Raw genomic sequence first — 27,907 nt, forward strand, 5'->3', positions numbered from 1 at the left:
AATGGAGAAAATGATGTCGTTGCGCAGCTCTCCAAAAAGGCAGTTGGAAAAGCCCTGTCGGATCTGTTAGGGTTGAGAAAGAAGGCCATTTTCCATCAATGACGAATTTAGACGCATTGTCTAGGTTGGAATTTCTAAGTGGGTCCCCAGTTCAAAGGTTGGATGGCCACGTATAGGGAATAGGGGGGAAGTCAAAGACGTGAGTGTGTTTTGGGTAGCGATCAGGTGACTGACTTTCAACTAAGCCCCTATAGTGGGATGTGACATAAATTCTGTGGGTAAATACTTATAGCACCACATGGTGCTTCTTATCGGAATTTGGGAGTGAGCTTAGAAAGTTTGTTTCGATTCCAGTCCAATACACGCCCCAGATGGGAGGCCAGGTAGTAGCGTTGCAAGTTAGGGAGAACCAACACTCCCTGTTGTTTAGACAATGTCAGCTGTGACCGCTTAAGTCTGGGATTTTTGTGAGCCCAGTTAAATTGAGTGAGCAAGGATTGAACTTGCTTAAAAAACAGGACTGGAATCTGGATCAGGAGTGCTTGGAAAAGATAAGTAAATTTAGGGAGTATGTTCATTTTAATGAGATTGCATCTGCTGAACCAGGAATGGAGGCCAGAATGCCACCCGTGAAGCAAACTGCGGATCTTAGTGACAAGGGGTGGGGGGAAGTTCAACATAAACGTACGCGCGATGTCCGGTGGAATGTAAGTACGTGAGTATATTTTACTTATCCATGCCAGCATCCGTTCACTCAGACCTATATGGCGAAGGACCGAGAACATTAATGTCCATTTGACCCGATCAAAAGCCTTCTCGGCATCAGTACTCATGAAAAGACAAGGGGTCCCAGATGACTTTGCTTTACGGATCAGGGTAAGCACCTTAGTGGTGTTGTCCCTATTTTCCCTGGTGGGAATAAAACCTAACTGGTCAATATGTATAAGGGACTACAAGTGATGTGCCAATCACGTGGCGAGGAGTTAGAGAATAGTTTTAGGACCGAATTTTGGAGGGAAATGGGTCTGTAGCTCCCACATAGGCCCGGGTCTTTGCCCTCCTTAGGTATCAACGAGATGTGGGCTCTAAGAGTATCCTCAGGAAAATCCCCATTCGAGCTCAGAGTATTAAATAAATTCACCAAGCGCGGGCCGAGAATAGGGAGGAAGGTCTTAAAGTATTGTGCGGTATATCCGTCAGGGCCCGGAGCCTTACCCACCTTCGGAGGTCCCACAGCCGTCTGGACTTCTTCCAGTGTGATCGGGTCCTCCAAGTACTCCCGTGATTCCGATGAGAGGGTTGGTAGACCAGAACCGGTTACATATCTGTCTATATTGTCCTGTCCAGACCCTGAATCAGGCAGGTTGTAGAAAACAGAGAAACATTTTTCAAAGACTTCGACTATTTGGGTTGGGGTAGAGCCCTCTGGCCATTCTCATCTATCAACTGTGGTATGTAAGAGCCAGATTTCAACTCCTTTACCGACCTGGCTAAGATTTTTCTGCATTTGTCCTCTGACTCCTACGCCAGTTTACGACAAAACTGGAGTGCCGCTTTCGCTTTATAATGGAGTAGGACAGCAATATGGGTATGGAGTGTCCCCAATTCAATCTCTAAGGTCCGTAAGGGGGTATGTTTATGTTTCGCTTCCACAGAGGCAAGTTCACGAAACAGATTAGCAAGCTGTTCCTTCCGTGTTCGTTTGATGCGCGCCCCGTGCCTGATAAGTACCCTGCGGAGTACTGACTTGTGAGCCTCCCAAATTATCCCCGGGTCACAGTCCTGCTTTAGTTTTCTTGGAAATAAAGGTCCAATTCCCTGGTCACATCTGCTAAAACTTCCGGTATCTGGAGGAGGCTCTCATTAAGGTGCCAGAATAGAGACCTAGGTGAGGGGTAGGGAGCGAGGAGCAAGAGGCAGAAGTATCAACCGATGGCGAAAGGGGACATTAAAGTCCCCACCTAATATCAATTGGCCCTCCCGAAAGTCACATAATCTGTGCAGGGTAGTTCTGAGGAACGTGTCTTGGTGATCATTGGGAGCGTACACAGTGGCAAATGTAAAAAGGCGCTCTCCAATGTGGCCCCTAAGAAAAAGATATTGGCCCCCAGGGTCCACCAGAGAATCCTGGAGAACCCAGGGGAGCCTGCTAGAGATCAGAATGGAGAGGAGGGGTTAGTAGAGTGGTAGACCTTAGGGAAGGATCTCGACCATAGAAAGGGGAGGCTAGTATTTTTAAAATGTGTTTCTTGTATAAAGGCCACATCAGTACAGGATGTGTTCAGTTCTCACAGGAGGATCCACCATTTTTCAGGGGAGTTCAGTCCCTTAACGTTTAGAGAGGTGACCTTGACTGAGTCTCCCATCACTCCTCGGGGAAGGGGAGGGGGACGTCAGAGAAAAGCAAAGAAAGTTGAACCAAGGTAGGTTTTGGGTAGGTAATGCATGGCGGGAACTAAGGGGGAGAAAGGAAGGGCAAATGGAAGGAAAGGTAAAGGGAAAAAGAGGCCGGGCACCTCAACCCCAGGGGGAGAGGGAAATTAAGGGTTGTCCGCACTCAACAGTACAGGAAGGGTATACTAAAACAGCACAATTATGCTATAGCGCTTACCAGATGTACACTGGGTTTAAAGCGCTGTCCTACTTGGGTTATTGGGTAGACAGGTCGGAGAGGGAGCCCCCGAATCCTAGTCCCCCCAGTCCCGGCAGTGGTAAATGTCACGTCTGATACCGGTATGCAAATAAAAGACAATCAGTAACATCAAAGAAACAAAAAACAATAGTATAACCAAAACAGAGGTAGAGCATATAACTGTCAGCACTGAGGGGTCTCCTCGGCTCACCCTAAACATAGGCATGCACGAGGGAGCCCGTCACAACAGAAAAGGCATCACAGAATGGGATCCACCACCCCCGTCCCATACCCCTAAAGTACATGCAGTCCCCGAACAAATGCATTTCTCCCTTTGGCAGATTGTCCTCTCCTTACCCCCTCTCCCCCGTCCACGCCCCGGGGGGAAAATGGGCAGGGAAGGGGGGAAAGGGGGAGTGGAAGGGGGAAAGGGGGAGTGTAAGGGGGAAAGGGGGAGGGAAAGGAGGGAAGGGAAGGGTGGTAAGGGAGGGAAGGGAGGGGGAAACAGAGGAGAGGGGACAAACATGCAGAAATGTCAAGTCCTTTAGCGCACTCCCACCAGCAAACACCCGGACCCCATAAATTTCAACTCCTCCCCTCCATGGTCACCACATCAAGATGAAAGAGGAGCAGCCCTGGTCGGTGCATGGAAAATCCGGCAGGCAAGGGGCTAGGGCCACCATCCCTCCATCCAATGGGAGACTTCACCCGAGCAGCAGTCCTGGGGCCCGCCAATTAGTGTCTCTCCTGCATCGCCATCGGGGGCTGTGTAGAGCATCCAGAGGGAGGCTGGGACCGCCCAAACAGTAAGGGGTAAATCCTCCAGGGGGGTCCAGAGTCACCCTGGAGGGAAGCAGTGTCTCGTACCAATAGGCTCAATAAATAAGTCATCCAGGGTCCCCGAAAGCTGCAGAAGGCAATGTCGGCAAAGAGTAGGTGGGAGCCAGAGGGGGGGACAAGGGGCGCATCCAGGGGGAGGGGACACATATGCGGGAATGTCAAGCCCTTCCAGTACAGCGCATTAGGTATCACTCAGACCCCCCAAAGTGCAACTCCCCCATCTAAGGTGAATACTCCAGAAGGGAAGATGAGCCGCCCTGGTCTGTACATGAAAGAACCTGCTGCCAAGGGGTTGGGGCCATCATCCCTTCCTCCAATGGGAGATGCCACCGGAATGACAGCCCCGTGTCCTGTCAAGTGGTGCCCCTCTGACAATGTCGTTGTGGTATATGTGGAGCATCCAGGGAGAGGCAGGGACCACCCACACAGTGAGGGGTAAAGCCTCCAAGGGGGACCGGTGTCAGACAGGAGGATAGCGGTTAATTAGACAAGTCATCCAGTGTGTTCCTGTGAGCAGCGGAAAGAAAGGTCAGTAAGGATTATAAAAGGGTGGGGGCCAGGGAGTGCATAAAACTGCCACCAGATGACCGGGGCAGAGAGGGCAAGGGGATGAAACTCAGATCTGGTAGGTGGGGGCGGGGGTGAGGAGTGTCCCTCATATTACTCACGTTGGCCATACCTTGAAGCTGAGCGCTCTGCATACCCAGGACGTTCTTCTGTATAATCTAGCCTATCTGTATACATTAGCCTGTCTTTTGTACACATTAGTCGGTCCTCTGTATACACTAGTTTGTCTGTATACACTAGTGTATACAGATAAGCTAGATTATACAGAAGAACGTCCTGGGTATGCAGAGATGGAGGCTAGGGTATACAGAGAGAGAGGCTAGAGTATGCATACTTGCTAGTGTATACAGACGGACTAGTGTATACAGTAGACCGGCTAGTTTATATAGGGAGGCTAATGTGTGCAAAAGACAGGCTAGTGTATACAAATAGGCTAGATTATAGAGAAGAACATCTTGGGTATGCAGAGAGAGAGGCTGGGTTACACAGAGAGGCTGGTGTATGCAGACTTGCTAGTGTATACAGACGGACTAGTGTATAGAGAGGCTTGGGTATACAGAGAGCTAATGTATAAAGAGCAGCTAGTGTATACAAAAGGCATCCAAGGGTATACAGAGAGACTCGTGTATGCAGAAGACCGGCTAGTTTATACAGAGAGGCTAAAGTGTACAAAACACAGGCTAGATTATACAGAAGAATGTCCTGGGTATGCAGAGATGGAGGCTAGGGTATACAGAGAGAGAGACTGCGTTACACAGAGAGGCAGGAGTATGCAGACTTGCTAGTGTATACAGATGGACTAGTGTATACAGTAGACCGGCTAGTTTATACAGAGAGGCTAATGTGTACAAAAGACAGGCTAGTGTATACAGATAGGCTAGATTATACATAAGAAGGTCCTGGTTATGCAAGAGATGGAGGCTAGGGTATGCAGAGAGAGAGGCTTGGTTACACAGACTTGCTAATGTATACAGACGGACTAGTGTATACAGAGGACCGGCTAGTTTATATAGAGAGGCTAATGTGTACAAAAGACAGGCTAGTTTATACAGATAGGCTAGATTATACAAAAGAACGTCCTGGGTATGCAGAGATGGAGGCTAGGGTATACAGAGAGAGAGTGAGGCTGGGTTACACAGAGCGGCAGTAGTATGCAGACTTGCTAGGGTATACAGAGAGAGAGGCTAGAGTATGCATACTTGCTAGTGTATACAGGCGGACTAGTGTATACAGAAGACCGGTTAGTTTATACAGAGAGGCAAATGTGTACAAAAGACAGGCTAGTGTATACAAATAGGCTAGATTATAGAGAAGAACGTCCTGGGTATGCAGAGATGGATGGCTAGTGTATACAGATAGGCTAGATTATACAGAAGAACGTCCTGGGTATGCAGAGATGGAGGCTAAGGTATACAGAGAGAGAGGCTAGAGTACGCATACTTGCTAGTGTATACAGATGGACTAGTGTATACAGAGGACCGGCTAGTTTATACAGAGAGGCTAATGTGTACAAAAGACAGGCTAGTGTATAAAAATAGGCTAGATTATAGAGAAGAACGTCCTGGGTATGCAGAGAGAGAAGTTGGGTTACAAAGAGAGGCTAGTGTATGCAGACTTGCTAGTGTATACCGGTGGACTAGTGTATACAGAGAGGCTTGGGTATACAGAGAGCTAATGTATAAAGCGATGCTAGTGTATACCGACGGACTAGTGTATACAGAGGACCGGCTAGTTTATACAGAGAGGTTAATGTGTACAAAAGACAGGCTACTTTATACAGATAGGCTAGATTATACAGAAAAACGTCCTGGGTATGCAGAGATGGAGGCTAGGGTATACAGAGAGAGAGAGCGAGGCTGGGTTACACAGAGAGGCAGGAGTATGCAGACTTGCTAGTGTATACAGATGGACTAGTGTATACAGTAGACCGGCTAGTTTACACAGAGAGGCTAATGTGTACAAAAGACAGGCTAGTGTATACAGATAGGCTAGATTATACAGAAGAAGGTCCTGGTTTATGCAAGAGATGGAGGCTAGGGTATGCAGAGAGAGAGGCTTGGTTACACAGACTTGCTAGTGTATACAGACGGACTAGTGTATACAGAGGACCGGCTAGTTTATACAGAGAGGCTAATGTGTACAAAAGACAGGCTAGTGTATACAGATAGGCTAGATTATACAGAAGAACGTCCTGGGTATGCAGAGATGGAGGCTAGGGTATACAGAGAGAGAGGCTAGAGTATGCATACTTGCTAGTGTATACAGGCGGACTAGTGTATACAGAAGACCGGTTAGTTTATACAGAGAGGCAAATGTGTACAAAAGACAGGCTAGTGTATACAGATAGGCTAGATTATACAGATAGGCTAGATTATACAGAAGAACGTCCTGGGTATGCAGAGATGGAGGCTAAGGTATACAGAGAGAGAGGCTAGAGTACGCATACTTGCTAGTGTATACAGATGGACTAGTGTATACAGAGGACCGGCTAGTTTATACAGAGAGGCTAATGTGTACAAAAGACAGGCTAGTGTATACAAATAGGCTAGATTATAGAGACGAACGTCCTGGGTATGCAGAGATGGAGGCTGGGTTACACAGAGAGGCTAGTGTATGCAAGCTTGCTAGTGTATACAGACGGACTAGTGTATACAGTAGACCAGCTAGTTTATACAGGGAGGCTAATGTCTACAGAAGACCGGCTAGTGTATACACATAGGCTAGATTATAGAGAAGAACGTCCTGGGTATGCAGAGATGGAGGCTAAGGTATACAGAGAGAGAAGTTGAGTTGCAAAGAGAGGCTAGTGTATGCAGACTTGCTAGTGTATACCGGTGGACTAGTGTATACAGAGAGGCTTGGGTATACAGAGAGCTAATGTATAAAGAGATGCTAGTGTATACAAAAGACAACCAAGAGTAGACAGTGAGGCTCGTGTATACAGAAGACCGGCTACAGAGAAGCTAATTTGTACAAAAGACAGGCTAGTGTATACAGATAGGCTAGATTATACAGAGGAAGGTCCTGGGTATGCAGAGATGTAGGCTAGGGAATCCAGAGACTGTGTTACACAGAGAGGCTAGAGTATGCAGAAGACCGGCTATTTTTTTTTACAGATAGGCTTGTGTATACAGAAGACAGTCTGGGGAATTCAGTGAGGCTAGTGTATGCAGAGAGGCTGGGACACCGAGACTATTGTAAAAAGAAGGCAGGCTAGTGTATATAGATTACGGGCACCTGTATACAGAAGACAGAGAGGCTAGTCTATATTGAGTGGCTGGTGTACACAGAGAGATTAATGTATACAGAAAAGCTAGCGTGTAAAGAAGACAGGACTTTATTTTTTGCTAATGCAACTACTTTTGAAACATATAAAGTGCTTTTTTCATATTTTGGTGCTGTTAAAAAGTGGTGTGTTGTCAGTGGTGATATCAATGTGACAGTTAATGTGGAGAACTACAACTATTCAAAATAGAGCAAAAGAGTGCTAAGTTTATTTTGTTAAGTCATTGACTGATAGACGTTAAGTAATTGGCCGTTATTGGTTTGGCAGTACATGGTTTATTTTGATGTAAGATAGTTTTATTCTCTACTTATAGCCGTGTTTTAGACGACTTTATTATTAGCATTATTCGCATTATTCATATATATTATGCAGAGTGTAAGTATTGCAGTGAGACGATATTGCTTTTAAAAGATTTGTATTATTATACATAGCATTGTTAGCAGACCAATAGGACAATTTACATGGCTTAATATTGCAGAGCGTAATTTATCAGGAAAGAGATCCAAAGCGTTAGTTGCAGTAGCTTCATAAAACTGAGAAATCGCTGCATTACTCTAAATTTAAAATATGTTCCGGTTGCACTGAAAAGACGATATTAGATGAGTGATCTACACATTTCGTTTACTATTTCACTATACCGGCTAAATGTTAATATGTTAATATGTGCTGCGTGTAAGGTAGAAATTAGATGGTTTAGTGTGAGCTGGTTTACCAGGATTTAGAGATAGTAATCTGTTTATACTAGTATATAAATATAGCAAAATAACTATAACGGGTTTAAGTGGAAATACACGAAATAACAGCAACAACGTGTGTAGGTTTTTATCAATCAAGTTCATTACGTGTCTTTAATCATGTAGTGATATTGGAGCACAAGGATGAGCAAGCATAATAACTAACAGAGGATGACATGGCAAAAAGACAAACTGCATTAGAAATGTGAATATGAATTAGAGTTGAAATGCCAATCTCCACGGCTACGTACAGCAAAGTGTGAGCTAAGCAGCTAAATATTCTGCAATAGCAGAGATTAAGTATTGCAGTCGAAATGAGATCGGAAGCGTTAGTTGCAGTAGCTCCAAAATGACTGAGAAATCATTTCATTACTCTAAATGTAAAAGTTATCCCGGTAGCACAGAGTGGACTGATATTAGATGAGTGATCGTTCTAGTACAAATTCAGTTTCCTATAGCAGAGAGATACCAGCTAAATGTGAGACGAGCAATTAAACTGTTCACGGTAGCTTTGCATTACTCTTAAATATCAGCAACGACTAGGTTTCTATCGGATGAGAAAGTATAATAACTGGCAAAGTATGACATGGCAAAGAGACAAATTGCATTAGAGATGTGAGATGGACATGAAATGTCAATCCCCATTGGTTACTTACATGTAAACGCGGCTACATACAGCAAAGTGTGAGCTAAGCAGCTAAAGGGTATTTAAGAGTAAATTGACGTAGCTTGAAAATTCCAACGTGTAAATCGTTCCATTAAATATGTTACGCACGAAGACGGCTTACACTGACTGTTTTCCGTTTCCATTGGTCATCGGCATAATGTATCAGTAACCATGAACATTAATAGTGATAGACAGCTTACATTAGGATGTATGCATGATGTGAATGTAAAATGAATGTAAAATAGTTGCATTATGTGTTATTAATGTAATCAAACTGTATTGCTATGCTTTGCTACTGCAACCACTTCTCAATCAAGTCCCACTGCTTTTCTCACTTTTTGCCGCTGTTAAAAAATGTGTTGCAAGTGTTATGTGTTACAAATGGTTATCAGTGTGACAGTTAATGTGGAGAAGAAGTATAACAAAATAGAGTCAGAAAGAGAATCCTATTGCATAGAGGTAGCGAGAGATGGTTGCATTAATCTTAATGTGCAGTGTGTAAAAGGTTTTAAAAAGATGGTTTTGTGTGACTTTTGCTTTAACGTAAAATTAGCTGTAGACATTATAATTTGTTACAATGATTTAGAGATAGTAATTTCTATAAAATAATAATAATAAGTATAGCAAAACAAATTAGGAAAATTTTGAGGCAGTATGTATAGTCGAGATATAGTGAATACACAAAAGGGATCAAGGGATAGTAGCAAAGTCAAGGGATAAATGCAAAGGTACTCTATTTAACAGTAAATTGACGTAGCTTGCAAATTCCAACGTGTAAATCGTTCCATTAATTTTGCTGCGCACGAAGACGGCTTACACTGACTGTTTTCCGTTTCCACTGGAAAGAGAATCCTATTGCATAGAGGTAGCGAGAGATGGTTGCATTACTCTTAATTTTGCTTTAACGTAAAATTAGCTGTAGACATTATAACTATGGTTAGGTTTTACAATGATTTAGAGTTAGTAATCTCTATAATATAATAATAATAAGTATAGCAAAACAAATTAGGAAAATATTGAGGCAGTATATATAGGTCGAGATAAAGTGAATACACAAAAGGGATCAAGGGATAGTTGCAAAGTCAAGGGATAAATGCAAAGGTACATTATTTAAGAGTAAATTGACGTAGTTTGCAAATTCCAACGTGTAAATCGTTCCATTAATTTTGTTACGCACGAAGACGGCTTACACTGACTGTTTTCCGTTTCCACTGGAAAGAGAATCCTATTGCATAGAGGTAGCGAGAGATGGTTGCATATGGCAGAAAGACGGCTTACACTGCTTTTCTCACATTTTGCTGCGGTAAAAAGAAATGTTTTGTCACTGTGTTTTAACTGTGACAGATAAGGTGGAGAAAAAGAAGTAATACAGAAAATAGAGTCAAACAGTGGAAACTTTATTTGTCATGACAGCTGATACTTGGTTGAGCAATAAAACTGTTTTATTTAGATGTAAGACTAGTTTTATTCTCTACATATAGGGTTTTCAGAGAGTTGTATAATATAGGCGACCAATAGGACATTTAAATGGCTTAATATTGTAGGGAGGAAGTATCGCTGTTCAAAGGTAAGAGATTGAAAGCTTAGCTTGAAAATGGCCGAGAAATAGTTGCGTTAGTCTAAATTTAAAGGATATGCCGGTACCAATGAGAAAGCTTATATTAGACTAGTTGATGTTTGCATTACACAATCCTATTATTATTATTATTATTATTATTAAGATCCAAGTGCAGAGAGATACTCAGTTAATGTCAGAGATACTCGGTCAATGTCAGAAAAGCAATAAAACTGTTTACATCGCTAGAGAGCGATATTTACATTACTCTTAGTATGTGCAGCATGTCTGGTAGCAAATGGATGGTTTTGTGAACATTTTGCATTAAGGTACAACTCATCGAAGTGAATAGATTTAAGCGGATTTTGAGATAGTACTCTCCATTTCTAATAAGAAATATAGAAAAATAAGTCAGGATGGTGTGTCAGGACTGTCACATACTCACAGTCCCGTTACAAATATGCAAAATAGAGCAAAAGAGTACATGGTTTATTTTGATGTATGATAGTTTTATTGCATGCTTGATGTGGATGATTAAAATCGTGTAGTGATCTATATTTAGCATAAGAATGAAAAGGCATAACATGGCAATGAGACAAACTCCATTAGAGATGTGAGCTAGATGAAATGATGAAATGTCACTGTATGCCCCAGATTGTCTTCTGTTATCACTTAGCCTACCCTCTAAATTCACTAGCCTTCTCTATATACACCAGCATGTTTACACTAGCCGGTCTTCTGCATACAATAGCCTGTCTTCGATATACACTAGCCTATGTTCTGAATACACTAGCCCGTCTTCTGTATACATTAGTCTCTCTGTATAAACTAGCATCTCTGTATACCCCAAACTGTCTTCTGTAAAAACTTGTCTCTCTTTATAGCCTGTCTAGCCTTTCTTCTGTACACACTAGCTTCTCTGTATACACTAACCAGGCTTCTATATACAATAGCTTCACTCTATGCACTAGCCTCTCTGTATAATCTAGCCTCTCTATATACCCTAGATAGTGTTCTGCATCTCCGTAGTGGTAGCCTCTCCGTAGAAGCCAGCCTTTATTCTGTATTCACTAGCCTTTCTTCTGTATGCTGTAGTCTTCTATATATACTAGCTTCTCTGTACACCCTTGCATCTCTGTAATACACTAAACCCTCTGTATACCACAGCCTGTCTTCTGTATACACTAGACTGTAAACACTAGCTAGAATACACCAGCCTGTCTTCTGTACCCACTAGAATCTCTGTATACACTACCCAGTCTTCTGTATACACTGTCAGCTTGGATGTATACCCAAGCCTGTCTTCTGTATACACTAGTCTCTCTATATGCACTGTCCTATCTGTATACACTCGACCCTCTCTATACACTAACCTCTCTATATACACTAACATCTTTGTATATACTAGCCTCTCTTTAAATTAGCCTCTCTGTGTACCCCAGCCTCATTGTTTACTCTAGCATCTCTGTATACTCAAGCCTATCTGCGTACACGAGTCTGTATTCTGTATTCACTAGCCTGTATTCACTAGCCTTATATATACTAGCTTCTCGCTTCTCTGTACACCCTTGCATCTCTGTACACTAGACTCTCTGAATACACTAAACCCTCAGTATACCACAGCCTGTCTTCTGTATACATTAGACTGTAAAAACTAGCTAGAATACACCAGCCTGTCTTCTTTACCCAATAGACTCTCTGTATGCACTACCCAGTCTTCTGTATACACTGTCAGATTTGATGTATACCCAAGCCTGTCTTCTGTATACACTAGTTTCTCTATATGCACTGTCCTTTCTGTATACTCTCGACCCTCTCTATACATTAACCTCTCTATATACACTAACATCTTTGTATATCTCTCTTTAAATTAGCCTCCTTGTGTACCCCAGCCTCACTGTTTACTCTAGCATCTCTGTATACTCAAGCCTATCTACATACACGAGTCTTCTGTATTGTGTATTAACTAGCCTTTCTTCTGTATGCTGTAGTCTTCTATATATACCAGCTTCTCTGTACACCCTTGCATCTCTGTAAACACTGTGTAAACTAGCCAGTCTTATGTATACACTCGCCGACTGTATACACTAGACTCTCTGAATACACTAAACTCTCTGTATACCACAGCCTGTCTTCTGTATACACTAGACTGTAAAAACTAGCTAGAATACACCAGCCTGTCTTCTGTACCCACTAGACTCTCTGTATACACTACCCAGTCTTCTGTATAGAATGTCAGCTTTCATGTATACCCTTTCTGTATACACTAGCTTCTCTATATGCACTGTCCTTTCTGTATACACTCGACTCTCTCTATACACTAACCTCTCTATATACACTAACATCTTTGTATTTGTCTTTAAACTAGCCTCTCTGTGTACCCCAGCCTCACTGTTTACTCTAGCATCTCTGTATACTCAAGCCTATCTACATACACGAAACCTGTATTCTGTATTCACTAGCCTTTCTTCTGTATGCTGTAGTCTTCTATATATACCAGCTTCTCTGTACACCCTAGCACTGTAACAGTACTAGGTTCCTGTATTACAGAAACAGAACACCAGCAATAAGGTGTATACTGTGCAGGAGGCACACAACACCGACTCTAACTTCTGCACTGCAGATGCATGTATTGCAGAAATTGAACACCAGTAATAAAGGGTAGCTTCAGGTGTGTACTGTGCAGGAGGCACATAACACCCATTGTAACAGTGCTAGGTTCCCAAGCAGTAAAGACCCTGTCCCTGCCTATCATCCTCTTTCCCTGACCACCGCAACACACTATACAAGGCCGCCGTGCTGGCGGCCTTATATAGTGTGGGGTGTGTACTAAACCCCCCTGAGCTATAATTGGCCACAGGAATCCTGCCTGTGGTGAATTGTGGCTCTCCTCACACAGGATGTCACATCTGTTCTTATTATATAGAACCTATTATGCTCCTCGTAAACTTTTTCAGTTTGGCCGAACGGCCGGACGCAAGTTGCCCCCGGTGCGGGAACATGGGGGGAGACATGATGCACATGTTTTGGAGATGCCCGAAGTTGATCCGCTACTGGACAGAGGTGACAGGAACCATTGATCGGGTGGTTGGAACCTCCACCAGGATGGGGGCGAAGTATTGTCTCCTGGGATTAGTTGAAGGAGTTGGAAACTCGGGAAGTAGCCAGATGGCAGTTCTGAGATGCCTATTTCAGGCAAGGAAACTGATTGCCCAACCCTGCTTAGCCTCCAATGTTGGCAATGACTTGGTTTTTTTCGCTTGTTTCCCAAGATGACCATGTTGGCGTTTGTCAAGATGGTTGAGAGTGCCCGAAGAGATCGCCTATGGCCCCATCACCTTGAAAGTGCCTGATCTTGTCTGATCTCGGAGGCTAAGCATTGTCGGGCCTGATTAGTAACTGGATGGGAGACCAACTGGGAATACCAGGTGCCGTAGGATTCTTTTTATGTTGTTGGCGTTGACATGGGTTTTTTTTTCCGCTTGTTTCCCAAGGTGATCATCTTGGCATTTGTCAAGAGGGCTGAGAGAGCCCAAAGAAATCTCCTACGGCCACATCCCCCTGAAAGCGCCCGATCTCATCTGATCTCAGAGGCTAAGCAGGGTCCGGCCTAGATAGTATTAAAGGTGCCGTAGGAATCTTTTTATATTGTTGGCTTTGACCTGTTTTTCTTTCGCTTGTTTCCCAAGGTGACCATTTTAGCATCAGTCAAGAGTTTTGAGTATGTCCCAAAGCGTTCGCCTGAGGTCACATCACCCTGAAAGCGCCCGATCTCAGAGGCTAAGCAGGGTCTGGGTCAGATGGGAGACCGCCAGGGTCTATGTTGTTGGCGTTGACCTTTTTTTTTTCACTTGTTTCCCAAGATAACCATCTTGGTATTTGTCAAGAGGGTTGAGAGTGTCTAAATAGAACACCTATGGCCACATCACCCTGAAAGCGCACAATCTCATCTGATCTCAGAGGCCTAGCAGTGTACGGCCTGGTTAATACCTGTATGGGAGACCATCTGTGAATACCAGGTGCCCAACAAGAGGGTTGAGAGTGCCCAAAGAGATCATCTACGGCCCCATCACCCTGAAAGCGCCCAATCTCATCTGATCTCAGAGGCTAAACAGTGTCGGGCCTGGTTAGTACCTGGATGGGAGACTGCCTGGAAATACCAGGTGCCATAGGCTTCTTTTTTTGTTGTTGGTTTGAACTGTTTTTTTCGCTTGTTTCTCAAGGCGACCATCTTGGCGTTTGTCAAGAGGGTTGGGCGTGTCTTGAAGAGAACGCTTACGGCCACATCACCCTAAAAGCACCCGATCTTGTCTGATTTCAGAGGCTTAGCAGCATCAGGCCTGGTTAGTACCTGAACGGGAGACTGCCTGGGAAGACCAGGTGACATAGAAGGATCTGGCCTGGTTAGTGTCTTGATTGGGAGATCGCCTGGGAATTCCGGATGCCGTAGGATTCTTTTTATGTTGTTGGCTTTGACCTGTTTTTTTTCCCTTGTTTCCCAAGGTGACCATCTTGGCATTTGTCAAGAGGGTTGAGAGTGCACAAAGAAATTGCCTATGGGCACAACACCCTGAAAGCGCCCAATCTCGTTTGGTCTCAGAGGCTAAGCAGGGTTGGGCCTGGTTTGTACCTGGATGAGAGACCTCCTGGGTTCTCCAGATGCCGCAGGCTTCTTTTTATGTTGTTGGCGTTGACTTGTTTTTTTTGTTTGTTTCCCAAAGTGGCCATCTTGGCGTTTGTCAAGAGGGTTGAGCGTACATTTGATCTCAGAGGCTAAGCAGGGTTGGGACATGGTTAGTACCTGGATGGGAGACCACCTGGGATTTCTCGATGCCATAGGCTTTAGTTTTAAGTTGTTGGCATTGACTTATTTTTTTATTTTTATTATTCTTTTATTAAGTAGAACAACATAAATATAACAGTCAACCATACAGCATGACCCAGGGTCACAATTACATGCTAACAAAAAATAGGCAGCCAAATATTTCTGGGTTCTCAGAGGGGAGTCCTACAGTTTCATGCAGAAAATAGAGAAACCCCACCTCCGACATGTAGTACAGTATAACTAGTGCAGCTCCGTTCGGACAAATGTAATCATGGAGAACAACTGGGACCACAGCGAGCCAGCTTATCATGACCTACGTGAACTAGAGTAAAATATGAGCCGGTCATGTCCAGAACCCTGGGGTTCTTCTGGGTCCCGAAGGCTAGTAAGGAGACAAGGCATAGTCAAAAGGGAGGACGGGGGAAGAAGAGAGTGCAAAGACGGAGAGAGAGGAGGTGGGGGGATGGCGACGGGGAAAAAAAGAAAAATAAAGACAAAAAGGGAGGGGGGGAATGCCACCCAGGGCAGACATGGCCTACGTAGGTAAACGTTAGATGTTCAGTCGTTTTCTGGGACGGAGGCACTGCTCAACTCCCGAATGTAGTCTCGAGTACCAGTGAAATACCTCCAGGGCCTCCATGTAACACTAAATGCCTCTTCAGTGTTGTGAAGGGTGGCGGTCAATTCTTCCATCCGGAGAATATGATTGACTTTGGAATACCACAGCACCTTGAATGGGGGCTGAGGCTGCCTCCGCAGTGCGGGAATGCAGGCCCGGGCGGCATTCAGGAGTTGCATTGTGAGGGTTTTTTTGTATTTTCGAACAGGCTGTTCGGTCAAGTGTAGAAGGCACGCTACTGGGAACCCAAAAGTTCCTCAAGGTCGGGCATGCCCAGAAAAGGTGTCCCATGGTCCCCATATCTGAATTTCACCTCCAACAAACATCCGGGATCGATCTATCCATTTTATTCAGAAGGTATGGGACTCTATACCAGCGTGAGACTATCTTGTATCCTGATTCTTGATATTGGTTTGCGATGGAAGCTTTATGTACTAAGGTCAGGATCTTCCCTATCTGTTGTGGGGTAAATGTGATGCCTAAGTCCCTCTCCCATTTGTGGATAAATGGTGGGGGTCGACTCCTCCTCCTGACTACTCAATAGGTTGTACAGGAGGGAGAGGGTGTGTCGCACAGGTTCCCTTTTGTGACAGATGGATTCATAGGGTGTCAGGTCTCTAGGAGTGTAGAAGGCCCTTTGTATGGCCAGAAGAAAGTGACAAAGTTTATAAGCACTAAACAAGTCAAGCGGAGGGTCAGAAAGCTCGGCGACAGTTTGCGTGGTCGGGAGCCCTCCCATGGGCCACACCTCTCCCAGATGCTGTTTCCCCACCACTGTCAACTGTCGCAGTTTCTTGTTGGTAAATCCCGGTGGGAAGTCTGGATTACCTATAACCGGAGTCATTGGTGATGGCAGGGGAGCAATGTGTGTGCAGCGGAACAACCTCCGCACAACAGCCAACCTAGCTCCCACTACGGGGTGACCTCTGAGGTCTTTTGGTAGGGAGGACACGAGCCACGGGGAGGTCAATAGGGGAATGGATCCATCCTCAATCTCCATCTCCATCCACTGCTTGTGTGGGCCATTACAATGCCAATCAACGACTCTCGCTAGCAGAGTCACTCTGTAGTATTGTCTGAGATCTGGGAGACCCAGACCCCCCTTGTCCTTTGGTCTGGCAAGCAATTGCAAACGGGCTTTGGGCAGTTTGCGCGCCCAAATAAAGTCCCGGAGCAGCACCTGCAGTTGTCTGAAAAAAATTGGGGGTAACCGGATCGGTAATGTCTGGAACATGTATAAGATCCGAGGGAGGGCCATCATTTTGAATGCATTACAGCGCCCGAACCAGGTCAGTGTTAAAGCATGCCAGTTTCCCAAATCAGATTTCAGTCTATCCAGGAGAGGGACAAAATTAAGCAGGTACAATTGCGCTAAATCCACTGCGATGTTAACGTATAGATTTTTCAGCCCAGTAGAATGGAAAAGAGGTGCGGAGCCTCTTGGCCTCACCATCCGGGACCGATATATTCAATACAGCCGACTTGGCGCAATTGTTTTTATAGTTTGATAGGCTGCCGTGTCGCTGTAGAGACGCAAGTATTTTGGGAAGCAAAATGTGTGGATTGGAGACGGAAAAAATTAGATCGTCAGCGTACGCCGCAATTTTGTGGTGTGCAGAGGGTTTGGATATGCCAGTAATATTCGGGTCATTCCAAACGTGACACATAAGTGGTTCCAGTGTCAGAATTAAAATTAGGGGAGACAGAGACCACCCCTGCCTCGTCCCATTAGTGATGGGGAAAGAGTCCGAGCACCACTCGGTCACCCGTACCGCTGCCGATGGCGTGGAGTAAAGCGACATTACCCAGCTCATCATGTTGGGGCCAAGACCTATATGTTCCAGGGTGGCCTGCATAAAGTGCCAAGGTGACCATCTTGGCGTTTGTCAAGAGGGTTGAAAGTGCCTGAAGAGATTGCCTACGGGCACATCACCCTGAAAGCACCCGATCTCGTTTGATGTTGGAGGCTAATAGAGTCGGGCCTTGTTAGTACCTGGATGGGAGACCGCCTGGGAATACCAGGTGTTGTAGACTTCTTTTTATGTTGTTGGCGTTGACCTGTTTTTTTTTCGCTTATTTCCCAAAGTGACCATCTTGGTGTTTGTCAAGAGGGTTGAGAGTGCCTGAAGAGATTGCCTGAAGAGATTGCCTATGGCCACATCACTCTGAAAGCACCCAATCTCATCTGATCTTGGAGGCTAAGAAGAGTCGGGCCTGGCTAGTACCTGGATGGGAGACCACCTGGGATTACCAGTTATTGTAGGCTTCTTTTTATGTTGTTGGCGTTGATTCGTTTTCTTTTTTTTGCTTGTTTCCCAAGGTGACCATCTTGGCATTTGTCAAGAGGGTTGAGAGTGCCCAAAGAGATCGCTTACAGCAGCATCACCCTGAAAGAGCCCAATCTCGTCTGATCTCGGATGCTAAACAGTGTCGGGCCTGGTTAGTACCTGGATGGGAGACCGCCTGGGAATACCAGGTGCCATAGGCTTCTGTTTTTTTTGTTTTTTTATTTAGTAGTATGCGACATACAATGCAAAGGCAACTTCACAGAATGTGTGATACAAATAGTTACAAACAAATGATCATATTGCATGGATATCAGAGCCAATGGTAAGACGTCTGAGGAGAATAGCACGTGTACAGCTTTGCGGTCATATCAAGATGAGATTAAAGCTCCATCTCGTTGGGATCCTCTACCACTTAAAATATTATTGATACTAGCCCTGCTACCCTCGAAGAGTTTAGATATCCATAGATAGGGGAAGAGTATTGTGTAGTAGTCAAATGGGGTCGGAACATACCATTTTCTTTTCCCTTTTTTGAGTTAAGAAGGGAAATAGTAGAACTGAAAGGAGGGAGAAGGGGAAAGAGAAGATTGGGGAAGGAAATGGCAGAAAAGGAAAAGAAGGGGTAAGGGGGTGTCGTGGGTAGAGTGGATAGGGTGGGGTCCCCTCCCAGGGAGCAAGAGACGCCCTCAGCTCACCAGCTCATCAGCTGTCCAACGTTTGGAACAGCGATCTCCAACGATCACCATGAGCTTACTATGTCTCGCGGAGGTATTCTTCCGAAAAGCGAAACTGGGTCCAGTAGAACCATCTGTTCCCATGCTCCTCCGTTTTATCCCTCATTGTGGCAGTCAGGTCTTCCATTCGTTCAATATCATTTACCCTTGTGAACCACTGGGTCACCATTGGAGCAGATTGCTCTTTCCACTGACTTGGGATGCAGGCCCTAGCTGCATTGAGGAGATGTTTAAGTAAGGACTTATGATAACGCTTTCTCGACATAGGAGTTAGATTGAGAAGAACTGCTGCGGGATCATTGGCTAAGGAAATGTCTGTGAACTTGTGGATGAGTCTCAGGACAGGCTGCCAGAATGTTTGTAATTTAGGGCTTTCCCAGAAAATGTGGAGAATGGTGCCACATTTGGTCCACAGCGACAGCAGCGGTCAGATTGACCGGGGAATATTTTGGCCAACACCACCGGTGTACGATACCAGCGTGTGATCAGCTTATATGAGATCTCCTGACATTTACTGCAGAGTGACAACTTATGGGCGAAAAAGAGTATTCTGTCCTTCTGTGGTTTGGAGAATGTAGTTTGTAAGTCCCTTTTCCATTTAGCTAGGAAGGGTGGATCCGTGGAGGATTGTGCGTCTGTCAGGATTTGGTAGGACCTAGAGAGGGAACCACGAACTGGGCCATCATCCAGGCAAAGTTCCTCGAAGGGGTGGAATTGTCTAGAGAAGAACGAATGGTTAGGTAGTGATCCGAGGAAATGGATTAGCTGTCTAGCTCTCCAGCTATCCAATGCAACAGGTACTTGCTCTAGCAGTATGGTCCCCATGGGAATCAAGCCCGTGGGTCCAAGAAATAGGGCTGCTCTCAGAAGCCCTTTCGGGGCTTGCCTGGTAAAGGCCTGGTCAGACAGGCCCGGAGGGAATCTAGGATGTCCAATAATTGGGGTCATAGGAGAAGGGAAGTTAGTCAGGTGGGAAAGGTGAAAAAAACTATCCATCTCGGCGAGCGAGGGGCCAATTAACAGGTGAGTAGTCACACAGGGCTCCAATGGCCTCCCCGCCCAAGGCAGACCAGCCAGTGGAACCCGCGCCATCTCCTGCTCTAGCTTGACCCATAGCTTCAGTTCCCCATGCCGGTGTCTTATCACATATGGTCCCCCATCGGATAGTGTCCGCTGTGTACTACGCATTCCGAAAATTGCCGAGCATGAACGGCGCCTGCGCACTGAGTCCAGGTTCTATCCCCACTATCCAAGTGGACATAGAGTAAGAATATAAAAGAGCCGAGCGCAGCGAGGCAAAGCCCGAAGCGTGGCGAGCTAAGCTCGCCTGCAAGGGACCCTCTAATATTCACAACCCTATGTCCGCTTGGATGGTGGGGCTACCACCTCCACTCACCGCGCAGGCGCCGTTCAGCTTTGGAGATTTTCCGAAGCTTCGTCTGCTCCGTACTGTGCATGCGCAGTACGGCGTGGACACTATATCATGGCCGGACAGTATATGGCAGAACACCGGCACCAGTCAACCACCGGTGTCGTGTGCGTCGCTGTGTAATATAGAGCAGGGTCCGGGAAGCCAATACCTCCCCGCAATTTCGGTCGCAATAGCATTGCCCTACCAATACGCTTATGTTTTCCGCGCCAGAGGAACTTGATAAAGATTGAGCGAACCGCATGAAAGAAAGTCTGGGGTATTTTGATAGGTAAGGCTTGTAGTAGATACAGAAGTCGTGGCATCGTGTTCATCTTCAACACATTACAGCGTCCGAACCATGACAGAGCTAGTGGGTCCCATCTTTTAAGGTCCGCTGTAAGCCCATAGGCTTCTTTTTATGTTGTTGGCTTTGACCTGTTTTTTTTGCTTGTTTCTCAAGGCGACCATCTTGGCGTTTGTCAAGAGGGTTGGGCGTGTCTTGAAGAGAACGCTTACGGCCACATCAACCTGAAAGCACCCGATGTCGTCTGATTTCAGAGGCTAAGCAGCGTCAGGCCTGGTTAGTACCTGGATGGGAGACTCCCTGGGAAGACCAGGTGCCATAGAAGGATCTGGTCTGGTTAGTGACTTTTTTTTTTTTTTAATTCTTTATTTACGGATTGCAGGTAATACAGAGACAAACTGTAAAAGACATAGATCCCTCAGTTTTCCAGGTTAACAAAAATACATAGTTAATACTTTGTGGGGGACCGGGGGAAACCTAACAACTTATGTCAGCAGCAGCCCCAGCCGTGGCTAGGCCACCACATTATCCCACTCTAATGATCTGGCACCCCAGTGTCTACTTATAAACCAGGGCAGTCCCCGGGGCGATCCCCCTCAAGGCCCAAACTGAGGGGCCTCTAACATCGGTCACCTTCATTCTACTGGTCAAAGAGCTCAGCCGGGACCACCCCGAGGGCCGCCAACCCCTGGCTGGGAAATCGAGGGAACAAAACGAAAAGATCCTTGCAATCACCATGTATTTTAATTATACTTGGGAGTTAGGGGGTAGGGAAAGAGGGGGGAGCAAATGGGCAGGAGAAGGGTATGGGGGTAGAAAGAATGAAAGTTATAGGGGGCTAACAGTGCTACGAGGCAGACGGGGGAGAGAGTGAACCAGGGTGGTATACGAGAAGGGAGAGAAAGAAAGAGGACTCCGATGGGTTCCCACGACCGGACCCTTCCCTCTATACACGTGCCAGAGCCTACAGATAGGATCTGTATGCGTCGGAAAACCTGAACAGGCTCCAAGACAACCAACGAGCAGTGTGCTCTTCCTCCCTGTCGCCTAACGCTGATGTGAGCTGTTCCATACGGTAGATGTCGCAAACTCTTGCAAACCAGTGAGACACCAGTGGAGCGGCCTGCTGTTTCCACATGCTAGGTATACATGCCCTGGCCCCACTCAGAAGATGTTTTAAGAGAGATTTATGGTACTTCTTGCTCGAGAGTGGGGTCAGATTGAGGAAGATCGCAGCTGCGTTGTTCTGGAGATCAATAGCCGTGAGGTCAAAAATGATATTGAGAACCTGTCTCCAGAAATGGGCCAGTTGAGGGCATTCCCAGAAGATATGTAGTAACGTGTCGGCTTATTCACCGCATCTCCAGCACAAAGGGCTGTGACCGGGAAACATAGCCGCCAGGACAGTGGGGGTCCTGTACCATCGGGTCAAAATTTTATAAGCTATTTCCTGGTATTTACTACATAGGGATGACTTGTGCGCAAAAAGAAGCACGCGGTTCTTCTGGTCTGGCGAGAGCCGGACATGCAGGTCTCGCTCCCATTTTTCCACGAACACCAGGTTACCCTGGGAGAGTTGGTCCAGTAGGATGCGATATGACAGGGAAAGAGACCCTCGGGTCGGTTCCTCTCCTGAGCATACCTCCTCAAACGATGTTAGGGGTCTGCGGAATTCGCCACTGTTTGGCAAAGATTTCAAGAAGTGGGAGAGTTGGGCAAGCTTCCACTGTCCCAGGGCCGTGGTTGCTAACGCCTCGTACATAGTGGAGACCGCTGTCCACGTCCTAGGGCCAAGAAAAGAAGAGGCCCGCACAAGGTCCCGGTCAGGGTCGAGGCGGAAAGACTTTTCCGTCATGCCGGGTTCAAAGCGTGGGTGTCCAATAATAGGAGTCATGGGCGAAGGGAAACTGGGCACGCCCATCAGGGTAAAATATCTGTCTAGCTCTTGTAACGTTGGCTCAATGAGTGGGTGTGACCACGTCGCTCCCGACCAGCCCGGTCCACTCCAGGGCAAACCCTCAAGTGGAAATGGTACGGATTCACGCTCCAGACGAACCCACAGCTTATCCTTCAGGTGTCTGCACCAGTCAACTACTCTGTTCATGTGCACCGCCGTATATTACCATGCCGGATCTGGGAGGCCAATCCCTCCCTTGTCTTTTGGTCTGAGCAGTAATGTTCGGCTGAGTCTTGGAGGCCTGCCCTGCCATACGTATCGAATAAAGATGGAGCGCATGGCTTTAAAAAATGATTGGGGGATTTTTATCGGTAAGGCTTGTAATAGATACAAGAGTCTGGGCATTACATTCATTTTGAGCACATTGCATCTCCCAAACCAAGAGGTCGCCAACTTTGACCACCTCTCTAGATCTACGGCAACATTTTTTAGAAGCGGCTGGAAATTCAATTGGAAAATCAGATGTGGGTCCGGGGGAACCAGCGACGGGAGGTTTGCCGAAGCTAGGTACTCGTCAATGGCCGCTGTGCCGGCCTGGAGGGCGTCTCCTGAGTCCCGGGGGTGCAAGTTATAAAGGGCTTCATAGAAAGATCGGAAACACTCCGCTATCTCCCGTGAATCATGAAGCTTGGCACCCGAAGGGGAGGTTATGGTTGGAATGAAGGACGCGTTGCCTTGGGCACGCAGGGAGTTCGCTAGGGACCTACTACACTTGTCTCCATATTCATAATACGTCCTGCGGACCCACATGAGTCTGGTTCTAGCCTGAAAGAGAGAGAAATCTCTGATTTGTTCTCTAAGATCTCTCACCTCCACCTCCAGCGCAGCAGTCGGCTGGGATTTGTGTCGTTGTTCACACGCATGCAACTTGGCAATAAGTTTGGAGAGAGCCTCAGTTTTGGCCACTTTGAGTCTATGACCATGTTTAATAAGAATGCCCCTAATGTAGCATTTATGAGCCGCCCATAACATGAGGGGGTTGGAAACAGAATCACGGTTATGATCAAAGTAACTTTCTAATTCCCTAAGCAGGTCTGCGTGGGTCTCAGGGTCCTTCAGGAGAGACTCGTTCAGTCTCCACCAGGACTGACCACGCGACTCCTGTTGTAGCTTCAGCATCAAAGAAATCGGGGCATGGTCAGACAGGGCTATGTGGCCTATCTGAGCGTCTGTGACCGCCGGGATAGCATTGTGGGCGACTAAAAACATATCTATACGTGAGTAAGAACCATGAGCGGTGGAAAAGAACGTATAGTCCCTATCCTGTGGGTGAAGCGTACGCCACACATCGATCAGTCGGTGGGAGTGTAGCAGGTCTCTTATGTGTGAACGCGTTCTCGCAGAAATCGCAAAGGTGCCCGATGATGAGTCTCTGCGGGGGTCCAAGGTGAGGTTAAAGTCCCCCCCAATGATCAAAGTACCCTCCGAGAATGCAGCCAGGGCATCCAAGGATGCTTCTAAGGCCGGCAGCTGGTCCACATTCGGCATGTATAGGTTGGCAAGAGTAAAAGTTTGCGAGTGGAGAGTTCCCTTAATGAAGAGATATCTCCCTTCACTATCGGCTTGGACAGCTAACAGGCGCCACGGCAAGTTTTTAGCAAGAAGAACACACACTCCTCTCGATTTGGAAGTAGGGGACGTGCTGTGGTGGGCCAGGGGGAAGTGCTTACTATAAAGCCGTGGTATTTGGTCTGTCCTGAAATGGGTCTCCTGGAGGAAAACTATTTGGGGCTTCATCCGCCACAATTCTGTTAGGCAGCTGGACCTTTTTTCAGGTACATTCAGCCCTTTCACATTACAGGAAACCAGCTTCAGGGCCATGACGGCAGTGGTACCCGGCCGGCGGTCCCCACCAGAGTCAGTAGTAGATTAAGAGTTCAAGCACAGAGGAAGAGGAGGAGAAAAAGGAAAAGCAGTAACGAAGCGGAGAAGGTCCGGAGTTAGTAGGGAGGAGGAGGGTAGGAGGGGTGGGGATAGATCGGGGAATTGCTAAAGCTCCTATCGGAGAGAACCTGCCGGTTAGGGCAGAGGGGCCTAGTGGGGGAAGAGGTAAGGCACTGCAGAGGGAGGAACTCGTCGGTGCAGTACCCCTCCAGCATCCCATGGTCCATGCAGTCGCAATCGGGCGTGCACGGAGCTTCTTTGGCATCTTAACTACGACATCAAACGCATTATAGAACATCACTGCAGCAGGTATCGGGCAGTTAACAACAGTAGAACAGTGCATAATTAGACCAACATATTAAACTTTTCAACACAGAGTATAGATAACTTTATACCACCCAGGCACCCACCCCTCCCCCCCCCCAGAAAAAAAAAAAGGAAAAAAAAGGGGGGGGGAGGAGGAGAGGGGGAGGGAGCAGAAACGCTGCCCAGGGGCACCCGGGGGCACCACCAGGCAGTCCAAAAACACAAAGAGCGCCGAGACTAGGGCACCTGTAGATAAACAGTAACGAGAATGGTGAACAGTACCGCCAATAACTCAGGGCTTCGTCCAGGAAGCGCAGTGTCCAACTCTGTTCTTCCAATGTCCTTCCTCTCCCCTAGCTGGGGCGCTGGGAACAATGGCCCGTGGCATGGTAAACAACACAAAGCTGGATACTCCAGCCGTCTATGTTGGTAGAGAAAAAGAAAACAAAAAAAAAAGGGTATAACACAGGAATAACGGAAAATTACTGTACTCTCTCAGGGTTCACGATCTTGAGGGGCCTGCGATCTCTGACGTTGGGATCGACGGTGGCGTCTCACTCTCTGTTGCCTGGTTGAGGGGTTGTCCGTCGGGGCCACTGCTCCCTGGGGGACAACAGGAGCCAACCAGTCGGGGACCTGAACCGAAGGCAGGCCCAAAGCCTCCAGAAAGGACGGGACCTCCGAAGGGTGTCGTAGCGCAAGGGGCCTCCCATTTTTGCGCACTATAAGGTGAAACGGATGGCCCCACTTGTATGGAATCCTCCGTTCAGTTAGGTGTTCCAGAAGGGGTCGCAGACAGCGTCTCATCTGGAGGGTCTTGCAGGATACATCTGGCAGAAGGGTGACTTGGGCCCCGTCAAAATCAATGCTGCCTTTGCGCCACGCCGCTTGCAGGACATCCTCCCTAACTGAGTAATTGTGGAGACAGCATAAAACGTCACGTGGCCGGTTCTCTGTGGGGCTCCTGGGGCCCAGGGTCCTGTGGACTCTATCAATGGCTATTACTGTGTCAGCAGCGCGGTCCAGACAGGCGTTAAATATAGCTGTAACTGTGGCTTTGAGGTCTGCCTGGCCAGCGGCTTCGGGCAAGTCTCTGATCCTGATGTTGCGTCTGCGGTTGCGATTCTCAAGGTCATCCACTAGGAGTTGCAACTGTGTGACTCTTTCAGCAAGGGTATCATGTGCGGCTTGCAGGCCAGAAACATCAGTGGTCAGGGAGGTCACATCCGATGCCAGGGTGGTCACCCGCTCGTTCGTAGCCGACACGTCACGTTTGACCCCTGCGATTTCATGTCGCAAGGTCGTTTCAATCCTGGCTGCCATACAGCTAAAGTCTGCTTTAGTGGGAAGGTTTTGGAGTAAAGCTAGGATGGCCTTGTCCCCCAATAATGCCGGTGCTGGTGGCAGCGGTGGGTCCCCCTGTGTGTCTGAGGTAAGAGCAGCCTGGCCATTCGGTCCTGGGATGAGGCTTCCACTGCGGGAGGGTCTCTGGGACAGTTGGGAGTTGTGAGGGAACCAGGGTGGCAGGCCGCTATGGTCCGGGCTGTCAAGCGAGGCCATGGACAGTGAGCGGGGGAGACACGGGGACAAGTCACTAGGCGGGGAGAACGGGGGCATGTCGTGTCCCTGCATAGCAGTCTGCTCACCTTCCCTCTGTACCGCGTGTCCTGGAGCACCGGAGGCCGCGGGCGCCATCTTGGCTGGATCCGGCGTGGAGGCCGGAGGCTGCAGCGGGACCAAGTACCTGTCCATGGCAGCAGCGGCGGACCCCGCTCGGCTGGCTGTGTTCCGCCGAAGCGCGGGGATGTCGGCGATGCCGAAATATGCGACCAGACTGTGGTAAAGGGGTGTGGAGGGGTCACGGACCGGGAGCTCCGGAAAAGAGCGTCCTCACTCCTTCATGCCTAGGTCACGCCCACCCTGGTTAGTGTCTTGATTGGGAGATCGCCTGGGAATACTGGATGCCGTAGGCTTCTTTTTATGTTGTTGGCTTTGACCTGTTTTTTTTAGCTTGTTTCCCAAGGTGACCATCTTGGCCTTTGTCAAGAGGCTTCAGAGTGCCCAAAGAGAGTGCCTACGGCCAAATCACCTATATAGTATCTTATATATAATAACTAAAAATATTATTTATTATTATAGATATAGATATATAGTATAGTGATTTGGCCGTAGGCACTCTCTTTGGGCACTCTGAAGCCTCTTGACAAAGGCCAAGATGGGTTGAGAGTGCCTGAAGAGATTGCCCATGGCCACATCACTCTGAAAGCACCCAATCTCGTCTGATCTTGGAGGCTAAGAAGAGTCAGGCCTGGTTAGTACCTGGATGGGAGACCACCTGGGAATACCAGTTATTGTAGGCTTCTTTTTATGTTGTTGGCGTTGATTCGTTTTTTTTTTTTTGCTTGTTTCCCAAGGTGACCATCTTGGCATTTGACAAGAGGGTTGAGAGTGCCCAAAGAGATCACTTACAGCAGCATCACCCTGAAAGAGCCCTATCTCTTCTCTTCTCTGAGGCTAAGAAGGGTTGGGCCTAGTGGGTACCTGGATGGGAGATGGCGTTGGAATACCAGGTGCCGTATTCTTCTTTTTATGTTGTTGAAATTGACCTGTTTTTTTTCGCTTGTGTCTCAAGGTGACTATCTTGGCATTTGTCAAGAGGGTTGAGAATGCCCAAAGAGATTGCCTATGGGCACATAACCCTGAAAGCGCCCGATCTCCTCTGATCTCAGAAGGTAAACAGGGTTGGGCCTTGCTAGTACCTGGATTGGAGACCACCTGGGAATACTAGGTGCTGTAGGCTTCCTTTTATGTTGTTGGCCTTGACTTGTTTTTTTTTCCACTTGTTTCCCAAGGTGACCATCTTGGCTTTTGTCAAGAGGGTTGAAAGTGCCTGAAGAGATTGCCTACGGGCACATCACCCTGAAAGCACCCGATCTCGTTTGATGTTGGAGCCTAAGAAGAGTCGGGCCTTGTTAGTACCTGGATGGGAAACCGCCTGGGAATACCAGGTGTCGTAGACTTCTTTTTATGTTGTTGGCGTTGACCTGTTTTTTTTTCGCTTGTTTCCCAAAGTGACCATCTTGGTGTTTGTCAAGAGGGTTGAGAGTGCCTGAAGAGTTTGCCTATGGCCACATCACTCTGAAAGCACCCAATCTCGTCTGATCTTGGAGGCTAAGAAGAGTCGGGCCTGGTTAGTACCTGGATGGGAGACCACCAGGGAATACCAGTTATTGTAGGCTTCTTTTTATGTTGTTGGCGTTGATTCGTTTTTTTTTTTTTGCTTGTTTCCCAAGGTGAC

At 46.9% G+C, this 27,907-nt stretch overlaps 7 pseudogenes; all 7 read left to right on the plus strand.

Moving 5' to 3' along the window:
- The first annotated feature begins 13,602 nt into the window (after positions 1-13,602).
- LOC143949522 (5S ribosomal RNA) lies at positions 13,603-13,721 on the plus strand (annotated as a pseudogene).
- A 616-nt stretch (positions 13,722-14,337) lies between these two features.
- LOC143949716 (5S ribosomal RNA) lies at positions 14,338-14,456 on the plus strand (annotated as a pseudogene).
- Positions 14,457-17,872: 3,416 nt separating this feature from the next.
- Positions 17,873-17,991, plus strand: LOC143947837 (5S ribosomal RNA; annotated as a pseudogene).
- Positions 17,992-18,094: 103 nt separating this feature from the next.
- Positions 18,095-18,213, plus strand: LOC143949291 (5S ribosomal RNA; annotated as a pseudogene).
- Positions 18,214-26,850: 8,637 nt separating this feature from the next.
- LOC143948512 (5S ribosomal RNA) lies at positions 26,851-26,969 on the plus strand (annotated as a pseudogene).
- Positions 26,970-27,290: 321 nt separating this feature from the next.
- Positions 27,291-27,409, plus strand: LOC143949220 (5S ribosomal RNA; annotated as a pseudogene).
- Positions 27,410-27,729: 320 nt separating this feature from the next.
- Positions 27,730-27,848, plus strand: LOC143946958 (5S ribosomal RNA; annotated as a pseudogene).
- Positions 27,849-27,907: the final 59 nt, after the last annotated feature.

This window comes from Lithobates pipiens, unplaced genomic scaffold (assembly GCF_037356315.1).
Source record: "Lithobates pipiens isolate NorthernLeopardFrog02 unplaced genomic scaffold, aLitPip1_a1.2 Scaffold_30, whole genome shotgun sequence".
Classification (NCBI taxonomy): Eukaryota; Metazoa; Chordata; class Amphibia; order Anura; family Ranidae; genus Lithobates; species Lithobates pipiens.